At 35.1% G+C, this 14,000-nt stretch overlaps 1 protein-coding gene across 2 annotated transcripts in view; it reads right to left on the bottom strand.

Moving 5' to 3' along the window:
• Nucleotides 1–8,415, bottom strand: part of LOC101742254 (cAMP-specific 3',5'-cyclic phosphodiesterase) — a 632,766-nt gene extending 624,351 nt beyond the window's left edge. For both annotated transcript variants that reach the window (XM_021348173.3, XM_038019023.2), the window contains exon 1: nucleotides 8,105–8,415. The gene's annotated coding sequence lies outside the window, so the exon portion shown is untranslated. The remainder of the gene's footprint in view (nucleotides 1–8,104) is intronic.
• Nucleotides 8,416–14,000: the final 5,585 nt, after the last annotated feature.

Genomic DNA, 14,000 nt, shown 5'->3' with positions numbered 1-14,000 from the left:
ATCTCAAGGTGGGTGGCGCGTTTACGTTGTAGATGTCCTATGGGCTCGAGTAACCACTTAACATCAGGCGGGCTGTGAGCACGTCCACACATATAAACTATAAAAATTTTTTTTTATCAGGAATTTAGATAAACTAAAATTAGAAATACTAAAAATGGATGCATGAATAATATAAATCAATAATATGTATAATTAAATACGAAAACAGATATCTCTCAAAGATGACCAATGAAATTCATCCTAACTAAATTAATAATAAACTCGCAATTACTGCCTCTTCTATCACAACTCAAGCTCTTAAGGCTCTCGGCCAGCAAGAATGTCAAGGCCAATATACTGCCCACTACTGAATTCTCTTTTGAAATCTAGCTTAAAAGAGTATTAGTCATATCGCTAGAGAAACACTGTGTTGGAAAATTTATTTCAAGCCAAATGATACTTAGAAAAACGACTTGTTGCAATTATATAAGGGTATTCAGTAGACCAAACGTAAGCTTATTATTTACTTATAGTTAAAATATGTCATCGTACACTTTAGATATGAGTATCAATAATTTTGTAGGCCTCATTCTTTTGGTCTTGATGTTGGCAATATCGTGTAGCAAAAGATCAACGACTTGTATGTGGACTGTAGGTATATGTGTGTGGAATATTTATTCGAAATGATTATTTTATCGTGGATCGAGATTGGTCTTCATCCAAACATGTACACTAATCATTTAATGATCAAAAGATTCGATCTCAATCTCGTCTCAGGGAAAAATTTGAGATCAAAGATCGTACAAACATAAAAAGGAATATACTTGACAGATTATTGACATAAAAACGTTTGTATTAGCCGAAAAGTCACATTTTGAGTACATTTAAATTTATTGTATTGAATTTCTGACTTTTCGAATACTTCGCAGTGTTCGTGGACGACCTGTAGTAAAGCACAAAACTGTTAAATATTCCTAAAGTCAAAAATAATATAAGGCAATTTTAATTATGTCTGCGCCTGACGAAGAGCGAAGAAAATACTATGAGGAAATGAAGATGTATGTACATACTTACGTACATATCTCTTTAGAATAATTAGTACCTGCCTGTAGGATTTAAACATTAGCATAGTCGCATCACTCTTCACCAATACACCAGATGTCTTATCCTTTATCCAAGGACGAGGTTCCCAAACTTTTCCGTTTCAATTCTTCTATTTTCCCTGCCGTTGAGTAATTTGAAAATACCTACTTAATTAACTTAGAAATCCTAAATAGTTTTCCTCCGAATTAGTTGCATGAAATTATCCATAATTTTTGTAATACTGTATACAGCTATATAATACTGCATAAGTTTTTCGAGTTTTAGAAAAAAAAAAGAATCACAGATAATCTTAAAAACGATATTACCGATAATCTAGCAATATAAAATGTGTTCATTCATTGAGCATCAACAATGAAAATTATTTCTCTTCGAAATAAGTATTATGAAGTGAAATTTATTCTCAGCGGAATCACGATGAATGAATTATTTATACGTTCTTATAAGGTCTTTAATATTATTAAAAGTAATAGTTATGTAGTCGAAATTCGTTTTAATATTCGGAAGGGGTTTTAAACATGACTTGTACAATATAAAAGGATCTACAGGTGAAATATGTACAACATTTTTGGATATTATAATACTTTTGAATAAAATAAAAATTTCAGTCTATATGAGTACTTTAAAAGTTGAAATGGTAAATGATTTGTAAAACAAAGCCTATCTTAAATAATGTTTTATTGCTGTTAATGCACAAATAACTCCGCGGCCACAAAAATCTTCGGCTGCAGTGGCCAATTGTTCCACAAGTACAGTTCTCTCTCTTCTACAGTTCTCTTTTCGGTCTGCATGACCAGCCTTCCAGGTACAATACCAGGCCACTACGCAAATTTATAAAATTAAATATTTTCCGTTTGCTTTAAATGTACATGTATTCTCAGAAGTTTGTTTGATCCAAATTCGAAATTAATGAAATGCTGTGTACGTGTACATATTCAAACTTTGTTTGTGTAAACTTTTTTCTTTTCGATAGTATCGGATTGACATACGGCATACCTAACCTGACTAGTCACCATTACTCGTAGAACTCAGTAGTGCCAGAGGTACAGCTAAGCCACAGCCAAAAAAAAACACACACTGATCGACAACGGAGCTAGTATTATGAGGCACCAGACCCTATCGACATCCCAACGTGAATTCGTGCTCCACGACAGATAATCAGAATGATAGTAGCTTTTTTTTATAAGGCTTGTGGTCGAACCTCATGCATGAAGTATCCGTGCCTACCGCGGACCCAAGTATGCTCTAGGGCCATACCCACTACTACTACTATTTCATCCGGCGTCCGATCTCCACCTAAAATAAGAAACTCACGACACCACCCTGAGGATGCCCAACGATGTCGGTCTGCCCAGTACCGCTATCAGGCGCACCTAGTGGCGCAGCTGGTGTTCCGAAATACCCAGCAGGGTTAGCCTGCCGAGTGGGAAGGCGAAATCTCGCCAACGGATTGTTCTTCCACAAAAGTTCCGTAGAACTTCATCGCCGTTTAACTACTGTCATGCACAACGCCAGAATGCAGATAGCGCGCCGCTCGACTTCACCCTTTCTGGTCACTCCGTATCCTTCATCATCGGGAAGGATCAGGAGCCGAAGTCACGCAAAAGCCGTTCTCTTACATAATGTGTGAGCACACAATACGCCATACTAAGATTAAATAAACTAAAATGATTAGAAATAAATGTCACGAGACTTGTCTCTTACGCACAACCAATGAATCTATTGTATCATTCTGTCTTATTAAACGATGGCTTCCATATTATCAGTTGTATATTATTACATTGAGAACTCTTACGAAATTGCTATATGGCCACATAATATGATATGACCTAAATAAAATATATCGAGTTTCGTATATGTTTACTCAGTTATAATACATTCATTAAAGTAGCTTTTCCAACAATGCGAAACCAGATTGCACAATATGAAAGATTTACTTGTTATTGTGAACGTTATTATTTACTAAAAACTTCTACTATCTTATCTGTACTAATATTATAAAGAGGAAAGATTTATTTGATTGTTTGTATTGAATAGGCTCCGAAACTACTGAACCGATTTGAAAAATTCTTTCACTGTTTGGAGGCTACACTATTCCCGAGTGACATAGGCTATAATCGTTTTTGAAATAAATTAGGGATCTTTACTAAAACGCCAATAATGTAACCGAAGGTGTAAAAAAATTACCTAAAATATTCTTTACATCGCGTGCCCTGCGAAAACTATTGATGATAGAATAAAATAATGTAGGTAGGTACACCGACTTTGTAGAACACATTATTATTTACAAAAAGTGTCGCGACAGCATATGTCTAACTATTATAGTTATGCCGCAATAAGCGTTCTTTTATTTAAAAAAATAAAACAACGTCAAATATCGTTGTAATTTTTGTTAAAGACCCGAGCGAAGCCGGAGCGGGCCGCTAGTCGATCATAAAGCTAATTGTTGATATTGTTTTAATCAACATTAAATACAAATATTTGAACAACACATGTAATTACAAAATACATTTACAGCCAAAGCGTTCGTTACGCAAGTCGTTCATTAAGAATGCGATAGAAGTTAACCTAAAGTGTCTAAAAACGGTTGAAAGTTCGCAATCTCATTAGAAACAGAGTAACGGAAAAGAAAAGATTTAGCTTGTTGAATGAATTGTTTATTGTGTTACGAAAGAAATTGCCAATTTTTATTTCATCCTTGACTAACGAATGACTGTTTATATTTTTTAAGAGTCATTTCCTCAACTCTAAGGTTTATAGAACTCCATTTCAACACTTTGTATTATGAACTGGGATGATGATATTCTTTTTCAAACGAATTTATCACGAGTCCTCAGAAATAGGCACTGCCTTAGTGGCGACCCAGGTAATGTCAATGGTAATTTTTACAAATGGACGTCCTGTAGGCTGATCAATCAATTTTCTTGTTTTTAGATAAAATTAAATAAAACTGTGATTTGATTCTGATATATACATATATTTAGTCATCTAAACACACATGTACGATAAATCATGCATCGAATTGCGTGTTTTTTTAAATTAAATTCTTCTTGTCACGCATCTAATTTTCCCATTATTTTAATAGTGGTACGGCGCAATGACATACCACATGAGCGGGTACCAACGCTGTGTCCATTTCTGCTGAGAAGTACTGCGTGAATTTCTGATTTAAGTGTAGGATAACTATATTGCAATACCATTGAAAGTTGAGCCTCATGTTTTAACTTACACTACGACTGGTAATTTAACAATAATACAGCAGCGAATTCGTCTGCCCATTTAAATATATAAATAAACACTTTTTTTTAATAAAGTTTGAAGGTTATTAAAAGAAAAATTCAATATATTTAGCTTTCCAGAATGTGTACAAATAGCACCACTTCCATACAAAGTGAAGCTATTAAAAGTTTAGCTAACAAACAGTCGTTATTTAACTTCTTATAATACAAATCGAAGGTACGCGCCCTGAACTAAAAAGGTACTTGGTAACGTAGCGTTTTATGCTAACTTCGGCAGAATAAAAAAACACGAAACACATACATTTCTGAAACCTGATATCTAACGTTTTTCAACCTCAAATTTACCACATCTGTTTTGAAAGGCGTGCATAATTACGCGGTTTCATAACAAAAATTGGCATCGATTGACATATGTTTTAAGCGGTTACAAAATCCTACAGATAAAATACAATATGAACGTCACTCTGGAAGTTTCAATTGCTTTCTAATCACTACTATGACTTCAGACGCGTGCATGATTGCTTCGTGGTACAATTAGGTACGTTTGTGATTTGTGTTGACACGTGCCAACTCGCACATACCCTTACCCACACTCAAAGTCACCTTGGAGAGCAGCATGATTTTGGAATTTTTCAAAATAGAAAAACTCAAAGCACATTGATTTCGGTAGCCTGATATCTAACGTTTGTCAACCTCAAATTTTTTTATTGCTTAGATGGGTGGACGAGCTCACAGCCCACCTGTTATTAAGTGGTTACTGGAGCCCATGAACACCTACAATGTAAATGCGCCACCCACCTTGAGATATAAGTTCTAAAGATCTGTTTAGTTACAACGGCTGCCCTACCCTTCAAACCGAAACGCATTACTGCTTCACATCAGAAATAGGCAGGGCGGTGGTACCTACCCGCGCGGACTCACAAGAGGTCCTACCACCACTATACATCTGTTATGAAAGGGTTTAACACATCTGTTATGAAAGGCGTGCATAATTTCGCGATTTCATAATAAAAATTGGCATCGATTGACAGATGTTTTAAACGGTTACCAAATCCTACAGATAAAATACAATATGAACGTCACTCGGGAAGTTTCAATTGCATTCTAATCATTACTATGACTTCAGACGCGTGCATGATAGTTTCGTGGTACAATTAGGTACGTTTGTGATATTGACACGTGCCAACTCGCACATACCCTTACCCACACTCAAAGTCACCTTGGAGAGCAGCATGATTTTGGAATTTTTCAAAATAGAAAAACTCAAAACACATAAATTTCAGTAACCTGATATCTAACGTTTGTCAACCTCAATTTTTTTATTGCTTAGATGGGTGGACGAGCTCACACCCTACCTGTTATTAAGTGGTTACTGGAGCCCATGAACACCTACAATGTAAATGCGCCACCCACCTTGAGATATAAGTTCTAAAGATCTCAGTAGGTATAGTTACAACGACTGCTCCACCCTTCAAACCGAAACGCATTACTGCTTCACGGCAGAAATAGGCAGGGCGGTGGTACCTACCCGCGCGGACTCACAAGAGGTCCTACCACCACTATACATCTGTTATGAAAGGGTTTAACACATCTGTTATGAAAGGCGGGCAAAATTTCGCGATTTCATAATAAAAATTGGCATCGATTGACATATGTTTTAAACGGTTACAAAATCCTACAGATAAAATACAATATGAACGTCACTCTGGAAGTTTCAACTGCATTCTAATCACTACTATGACTTCAGACGCATGCATGATTGCTTCGTGGTACAATTAGGTACGTTTGTGATATTGACACGTGCCAACTCTCATATACCCTTACCCGCACTCAAAGTCATCTTGGAGAGCAATATAATTTTGGAATTTTTCAAAATAGAAAAACTCAAAACACAAAGATTTCGGTAACCTGATATCTAACGTTAGTCAATCTCAAATTTAACACATCTGTTATGAAAGACGTGCATAATTTTGCGGATTCATAACAAAAATTGACATCGATTGACAGATGTTTTAAACGGTTACAAAATCCTACATACAGATAAAATACAATATGAACGTCAATCTGGAAGTTTCAATTGCATTCTAATCACTACTATGACTTCAGACGCGTGCATGATTGCTTCGTGGTACAATTAGGTACGTTTGTGATATTGATACGTGCCAACTCTCACATACCCTTACCCACACTCAAAATCACCTTAGAGAGGAACATAATTTTGGAATTTTTCAAAACCACAATAATTGGGTCTCAAACGTGAGACAGTAAATACATACATAAAATAAATCTTAACAGCGTAACAGCCGTTTTTTATCAACAACTTCACTTTCGTTCTACGAACCTGCGTGTGTTCGTGGCGTTATTTATGGTTTGTTATTGGTATAAACGTACGCGTTGAGTAAGACGTTTTAATTAATACTTTAGTACCACATTTATTTTGGCCGAAAATCAACAGCGCGTTCTTTTCTACAAGGTTTCATACTCATATAAGTCATTGCTCCAAAATTATCAATAACCTTGAATATTTCACAGTTATAAATAAATAAACGAACTGTTTCAAATTGTCATATGGTTGCATATTTTCGGGAAGCGAGCCGAACCTCCTACGGGGTATCCGCGCCTAGGAGGCACGGGGGGTATGCAGTTGGACTTGACAGTCTGCAGATGTTGGGAGCAGACCGCGGGCCCAAGGATAAAATGTGCGGATGTATCAGCCCATTAACGTCACAATACGCCTCACTGATAAAATAACTTCATCTTATTTTACGAACAAAATGCAAAAATGTTCCATTGAAAATAGGTACTGACCGGAAAATTGAAACTATATATTCGACTGAAAATAAATACATTTATTGTAAAATAATGAAAACAACAAAATTCAGAATCGAAAACTCGAATTTTTAACAAGAACGATGGAACAGGTTGTTCAACAATGTTTATTTTTCGTAAAAGCAATATGACAAAAACTACATCGTTGTTTGAACCAATTAATATCTGTGAAGTGAATAGAGCAATTCAAATTTCATTGAAATTACTCGTCGATAGACGACGTTAATTTAATAATCTAATTATTTGAAAGTTCATTAAAAACCGAAATAAAATTATCAAGAATCAATTTATGCTTCATCTTCGATTTTGTTTTTGGAGATCGATATTGATAAAAAATAAAAAATTAGCCTCAGTGTTAAAATTTCGTTCCTTGTTTTGATTAGCCAAAAATGTAGACTAGACTATTTATTTGTGTAACTAAAATAAAAATAATGTAAGAATGAAATGTAGGTAGGTAGTACCGATAATTTTTACACGGTTTTCAGTATTATTAATGCCTATTCTTTAGACATTAGAATACTCTAGAAAGAAATGTTTTACTTATTTATTTAAACAGTCGAAATTTAAAATAAAAACCTTAAATAAAATACTTAACGCTTGTGGAACTAAAATAAATCATCGAAAGAATAGATCTTTTGATCCATAAACTGGTAATCAAATATAGTCATTTAAATATGAGTCAATCTTTATTTACAAACAATAAATTATAATTTTTTTAATCTAAAATATATACCAGATAATAATCTTTACAAAAACAGGTAAAAGTAAAATAGCTAAGTAACTGTTTTTCTTCTGTTTGTACACCAATTTTTTTGTGTACTAATTTACTTTACTTTTGTCACATTTAGGGTCAAAAATTGATGAAGTTTTAATTTTGCACCGTAACAAAATCTAAATTTTAAGGTAACCAAAGACGCTTTTGGACTAAAACTAATAATATTAAAACTAAAACTCACCGCACACAAACGGCCTATTATCGTGCAACAATCAAACAATACACCACATTCTTTTCATTTGCACACGATCTCATTGTTTACTCAAACATTTAGAGTGTTAGTCTCAACTGAATTAGTTTAAACAAATTTCTACACGATATATTTTTCACGTGTTGCAACAAACACCAGAACAGTTTAGCAATAAATAATTAGAATAGTTTTTTCAAATCCCAATTTTTATTTATTATTTATTGTCGTAGTAATCGCTACGGCGTAGCGCGTAGCTGTAGAGTGAGGGAAGCGTGGTAGCTGTGGCACTCACGGACCGCGACTGACTGGTTTGATGCTTTTCCAGCTACGAGTCGACCTGAAACACCTACTTTAGTTCGTGACTCGTTCACATGACAAAAATTTACTTGAACAACCTGTGTTATTTTAGCAACGTAGTCAATCAATTTATTTCGGGGCTCATAATCATGCAAATGCATTTTATATTGATTTTAGAACCATTATGGTGAGTTAACATAACAAAATTAATTTTCTTTTTGTCAGACATTAATTCGCCGCTAACAGTAGCGCTTGAGAACATGTTTCACCTAAATTAATGAAAATTCTTCAGGGACGTGTAAAAAGATGTAAAATATTAACTTACAGAATAGCTAAACAAAATTAATTGGCACGGCTTGTTGAAGCTATAAAAGTTAAATAAATGAGATCCTGGTGGTGCATGTTTACTGTTAGCAATCAAGGTGATGAATTTCAATTACTATTTTAGTCTAGTGAATTTTCAACTACGCGTAATTAAGACAGTTAGTGTCAGTAGGTATATTTTATTGATGACATCAATTTAACATTGGTTACAGTTTCTAAAGGTGTCAAGCTTAAACTTCACAGCCCTGACAATTCTTAAAAAAGCTGTTTCTCCTACTTAATGCTACTTCAAGCCTTTCGTGTTTTAAACTCATGGCTCATGGCTCAAGATGGATAACCACAACACCAGACGGACTCTGAACTCTTATCTATGCAATAACAAAAATAGGAAAATTATAGAGCTTAATGATATGATGGTATTACCAACATGGCCGGATGATGAAGAAGCAGTAACAATCACTCTAGATTGGCGAAGTTAAATACGAGTATTCTCCAACCGTGTCCACACAAGTACAAATTTGACATATGAGTACTAAATAACAATGAATTAGTCAAGTCCACTAGTGCACTGTAAACGTGCACACACAACAGACAATAAATAGTACAAGCGCACACACGCACACAGATTCGCGGCGTCTGTAAACAACAGCCGCGTAGCGTGTCTCCTTATCAAAACATCACCGATAATAACACATATGGCTGCATAATCGCCAAACGTCATCGCTATCGTGTTTGACATTACCGCCTTGAGTCATGAAAGGCGAAAGAACATGATTACGTATAGATATAGTGAGAAAAGATTTTCCTTCGTAATTTTTCGGAAAAGTTCGTATTTATCATGCTCTCTCAAATAGCTTCAGTACCCATCTTAGAGTCTTAGGGGTAAGTCCCATCAGCAAAACAATATATACCAATATATATATAGAGTGGATAAAACTGAGTATTTTCAAAGTTACAGAAGGTGGTTGTAATATAATTATGATTTTAAAATAACATGGTCACGAACATAACAATTATTACTTTAAAATATCAGGAACTAATTTCGTATAATACACTAGTAAATATTCCGTTTTAAATAATAAGTGTTATGGTTGTAACATCGCTATATTATACAATAACATTATTAATTTTGAAATTTAACACTAAACAATAAAGTTCTTTAATAAGGCATATGAAAATGTCACTCATTTAATACGATAATTCATTAACAGTTCAAGTGTCATCATATTCCGATAAAGATCAGAGTTTTTCGAAGGAAAATAATTTCTCATTACATCAACGTGATGGGAATTCGCAAAGCATGATTGGTAAACATTTTTTTTTCAACCCAAAGATGTATGTAAGTGTAAACATAGCCTTATATAAATATAAGTCTGTTCTAATTACATTTTATCTTGTTTGTTTGAAATATAACCGGTTTATTACGTGTACTTAAAGATGAGAAAACTACGTTAATCTTTTATTAATTACAAAGAACTTGTAGATATAGAAAAACAGCCTACTTATTTATTTACTGCATGAGCGGGTGAACGAACTCACTACACAACTGTTGTTTAGTGGTTTCCGTAACACATAGACTTAAACAATGGGAATGCCGGGCCTTGAGATACAAATGTATCTAAGTTTGTAATGTATCTTGTTGTATTTTGTAATGTTGACTCTCTCACTCTTCAAACCGGAACATGATTAGTTCACGGAAGAAAAAGGCAAGAAAAGAGACGGGCAAGTGATATGGGCGTGCCTACATAACACAGGTAATTATCAACATTTCAAATTTTGTCGGTTTGATTTTAATCACACGATTCATTCGTCGCGAAAGTTGTTCGTGAGCATATATTTTACACGAATTTCATAGAAAAAATGGTTAGATTGTGGTATTTGAACACAGGCACAATTGCATCGCTCGGCAGGAGTACATCGGCCGTCTTATCTTCTAGGTCACGAAGACTTAATTTATTAATACATTTACACAGACATTGCCTTAAAACTTATACAACTCCCATAACTCGTTTCATTACACATTTTGTACATACATATATGAACATACACGTTCGTACTTTATCACAAACAATCTCGTTATTAAAGTTCCACCAGATGTTAAAACAGTTTTCTACAACTAAATTCAAATGAAAATATTTTATTTAAAACTAGCTGACCCGGCAGACTTCGTAGTGCCTCAATCGATAAATAAAAGACCCTAAGCTTTTGTATAAATTAAACTTAAAACAAACAAAAGGAATCCGTCCGACGGGGGACACATCAAAGGAAAAACAAAATTGTTATTTTTATTTAATTCCGAGCATTTTCATATCAATCTACCTTTTAAACCTTCTCTGGACTTCCACAAATAATTCAAGACCACAATTAGACAAATCGGTCCAGCCGTTCTCGAGTATTAGCGAGACTAACGAACAGCAATTTATTTTTATATTTAAAGAAGATTAAAAATAAAAATAAGTTTGTATTTGAAATCATTTATTTTTAATGTCTTTTTTAACATTCAATTGACTAGACATAAGATCGGCTATGCTTCAATATACTCATTTTCTTTTTGTTTTTCTCTATAAGAGCATAAAACATTAGGGAATAAAGCGATGTCATCAAAAGTGTAGAATGCTGTTTTAGCTAAACTTTCCGAAGACCGAAGACATTTTCTAAAGAAGATCAATAAAGCCATCTGTTCCAGAGGCAATTATCTGTATAGCTTAGAAGCTCTTACAGCAATTATAATACTCCTACGTACCTACTGAAATGTTAGGTAAAAGGTGTGAACTACGCTTCATATTTCTCAATGTTGTATTGTTGTTTTTCTCGTTTTTTTTTATCACTACTAATAGGCATGTTCCAAAGAACTGTGTACGAATTATTAAAAAAATGTGAATGGAAAATTTGTAACACGTTTTACTTTATCAAGTTGCTTCAAGAAAAACTGAAAGCAATATAAAAAAACACCTCATTCTCAAACCGATGACTCGATCTTACCGAGATGCTCATAATACTTGTGGTTAAGCTACGAAAAAACGCTTGGGTATAAGCAGTGAGAGACCGATAAGAAATGATGCGACGTTATTACGAACACGTGGTTAATACGTTGAACGTTACATCTCTCGGAATAATATTACAAAACAAAACGAATGTTTTAATGTATGTTGACGTGATCTTACTTCTAATAACAGTATAACAGTATTTATTAGATTACTGCGCTTTACAAAAAAAAAATACATGAGACTTTTACATCATACTTAACAATTATTTGCTAATATGTACGAGACTACTTAGCTACATTTTATTACTGGTGGTAGGACGTGTTGTGAGTCCGCACAGGTAGGTACCACCACCCTGCCTATTTCTGCCGTGAAGCAGTAATGCGTTTCGGTTTGAAGGGTAAGGCAGCCGTTGTAACTATACCGAGACCTTAGAACTTATAACTCAAAGTAGGTGGCAGCGTTTACGTTGTAGATGTTTATGGGCTCCGGTAACCACTTAACACCAAATGGGCCGTGAACTCGTCCACACACATAAGCAATAAAAAAATAAAAACATTTATTTGAACACAAAATAGTATTTAGTTCCTTAAAATCCTCCATAAAAAATCCGTTTAAACTCTCTCTTATGTACAAATTACTATATTGTGAGCAATAACATTTTGTACATATTTTGTAATAGTCAAAGTTCGCTCGTAAAGTATTTATCTTAGTCCTAAGCACCTGGGATTTATGTAAACTTACAACAATCGCTGCTAGCTTAAAATAAGCCTGCAAACACGTTATTGTCTGAATGTAAGTGTTTGGACAAGAAATGAATAGGCCATATCTCAGCTAAAGTACCGTAAAACATGAATATTCAACTTGTAAGCAAACATTTAATGTTACTGAGTTCTTATCCCAGCAGTATACTAGGCAACAGAACCGACCACTTCAAAACTTATAGACGAACTTTGCAGATTTGTCCCAATTTGTTAACGTACTCCAAAATTGGATCGAACTGCACGCAGAGTGCCGAGTCGCCGGAATCCTTCGGCTTATCATGTAACTCCCCTAAAGTTTAAATTGTTACCTGCGTAATCTACGGAGTTGAGTAACCTGACAATTAAAAAAAATCCCGCCTGACAATAATAATTAAGCCGATGTGTATTTGTTTCGGGAATACTATCTATCTATACTAATATATAAATCTACAGGGGTTTGTAAGGATGTTCTGCTATAACTACTGAACCATGCATCCGATTGACTTGAAGCTTGGTATCCATGTAGAAAATACATGTACTTAATGGATAGGCCAATATTGATATGAGTGTTGGACTCCCTAATAATAATGACAATAAATAATAATGTTAATTTTAAATACCCAGCGAAGCGGGCTTTTTTATTTTATTCCTATGCTGATAGCCTTGAGAAGCTATTTCAGCTTCACCCTAACGTTTGTAGGTGAGCTCACGGGGCTCAAACCGGAGAGTTGCTAACACTGACCCTAGCAAGAGCAGTGCGTCGCAGAATCTACCACCGGATCGGAAACGCGACTCACAGAAGATCCGGCGAGAAACTCAGTGGGCTGTGTCTATGGGTTAATTCGCTCGTCGAACCCGTCGCTCGCGGGACGGTGGACGGTGACCGGTGCTTGTGGTGCACTGTTAATGGACCAGGAGGATCCGTAATGACGTGCTTTGGGCGACGTCGACGATTTACCATTCGGTCTACAGGGTCGGGTATGTAGTTTCCAGCGGCCACGACAAGAGGGCTCTCATCTCGTCGAAGCGGGCGAGTACGGATGGTGTATATAAAAACTTCAGACCAACAGTGCAGCCGAAACTTTTTTATGAGCTTTATACTATCTGTAATCAGTACTCAAACTATAAGCAGGTGAGAAGAAAATACTATGCCTTGCAGTGGCCCTTATCCAATGACCAGAGTCTCTTTGTTTAGCAAGATTCAAATCATCCAGATTTAAAATATGTATTTGTTCTTTTTACGCCCTTAGAAGTGGGCTAAAAAACTTCGAGCAGCCAATACATATTAAGAAATATTTTAGTTTGTTTATAAAGATATTTTACCCAGCTTTATTGAGCATCTTGTCCTCACAATGCACTCCGTGTGTAAAAGATAAAAAACTCGACCACTTTCATTCAAACTCTGTAGATTTTTTAATATTTTTTCTTTTTACTATTAATCAAATACGCTTTTTTTTATTGCCCATGTAGGCAGACGAGCATACGGCCCACCTGATGGTGAGTGGTTACCGTCGCCCATGGGCTTCAGCAATGCCAGGG

The sequence above is a fragment of the Bombyx mori genome, chromosome 22 (assembly GCF_030269925.1).
Source record: "Bombyx mori chromosome 22, ASM3026992v2".
Lineage (NCBI taxonomy): Eukaryota > Metazoa > Arthropoda > Insecta > Lepidoptera > Bombycidae > Bombyx > Bombyx mori.
The sequence above is the reverse complement of the archived record's forward strand: the minus strand, read 5'-3'. Positions and strand labels throughout refer to the sequence as shown.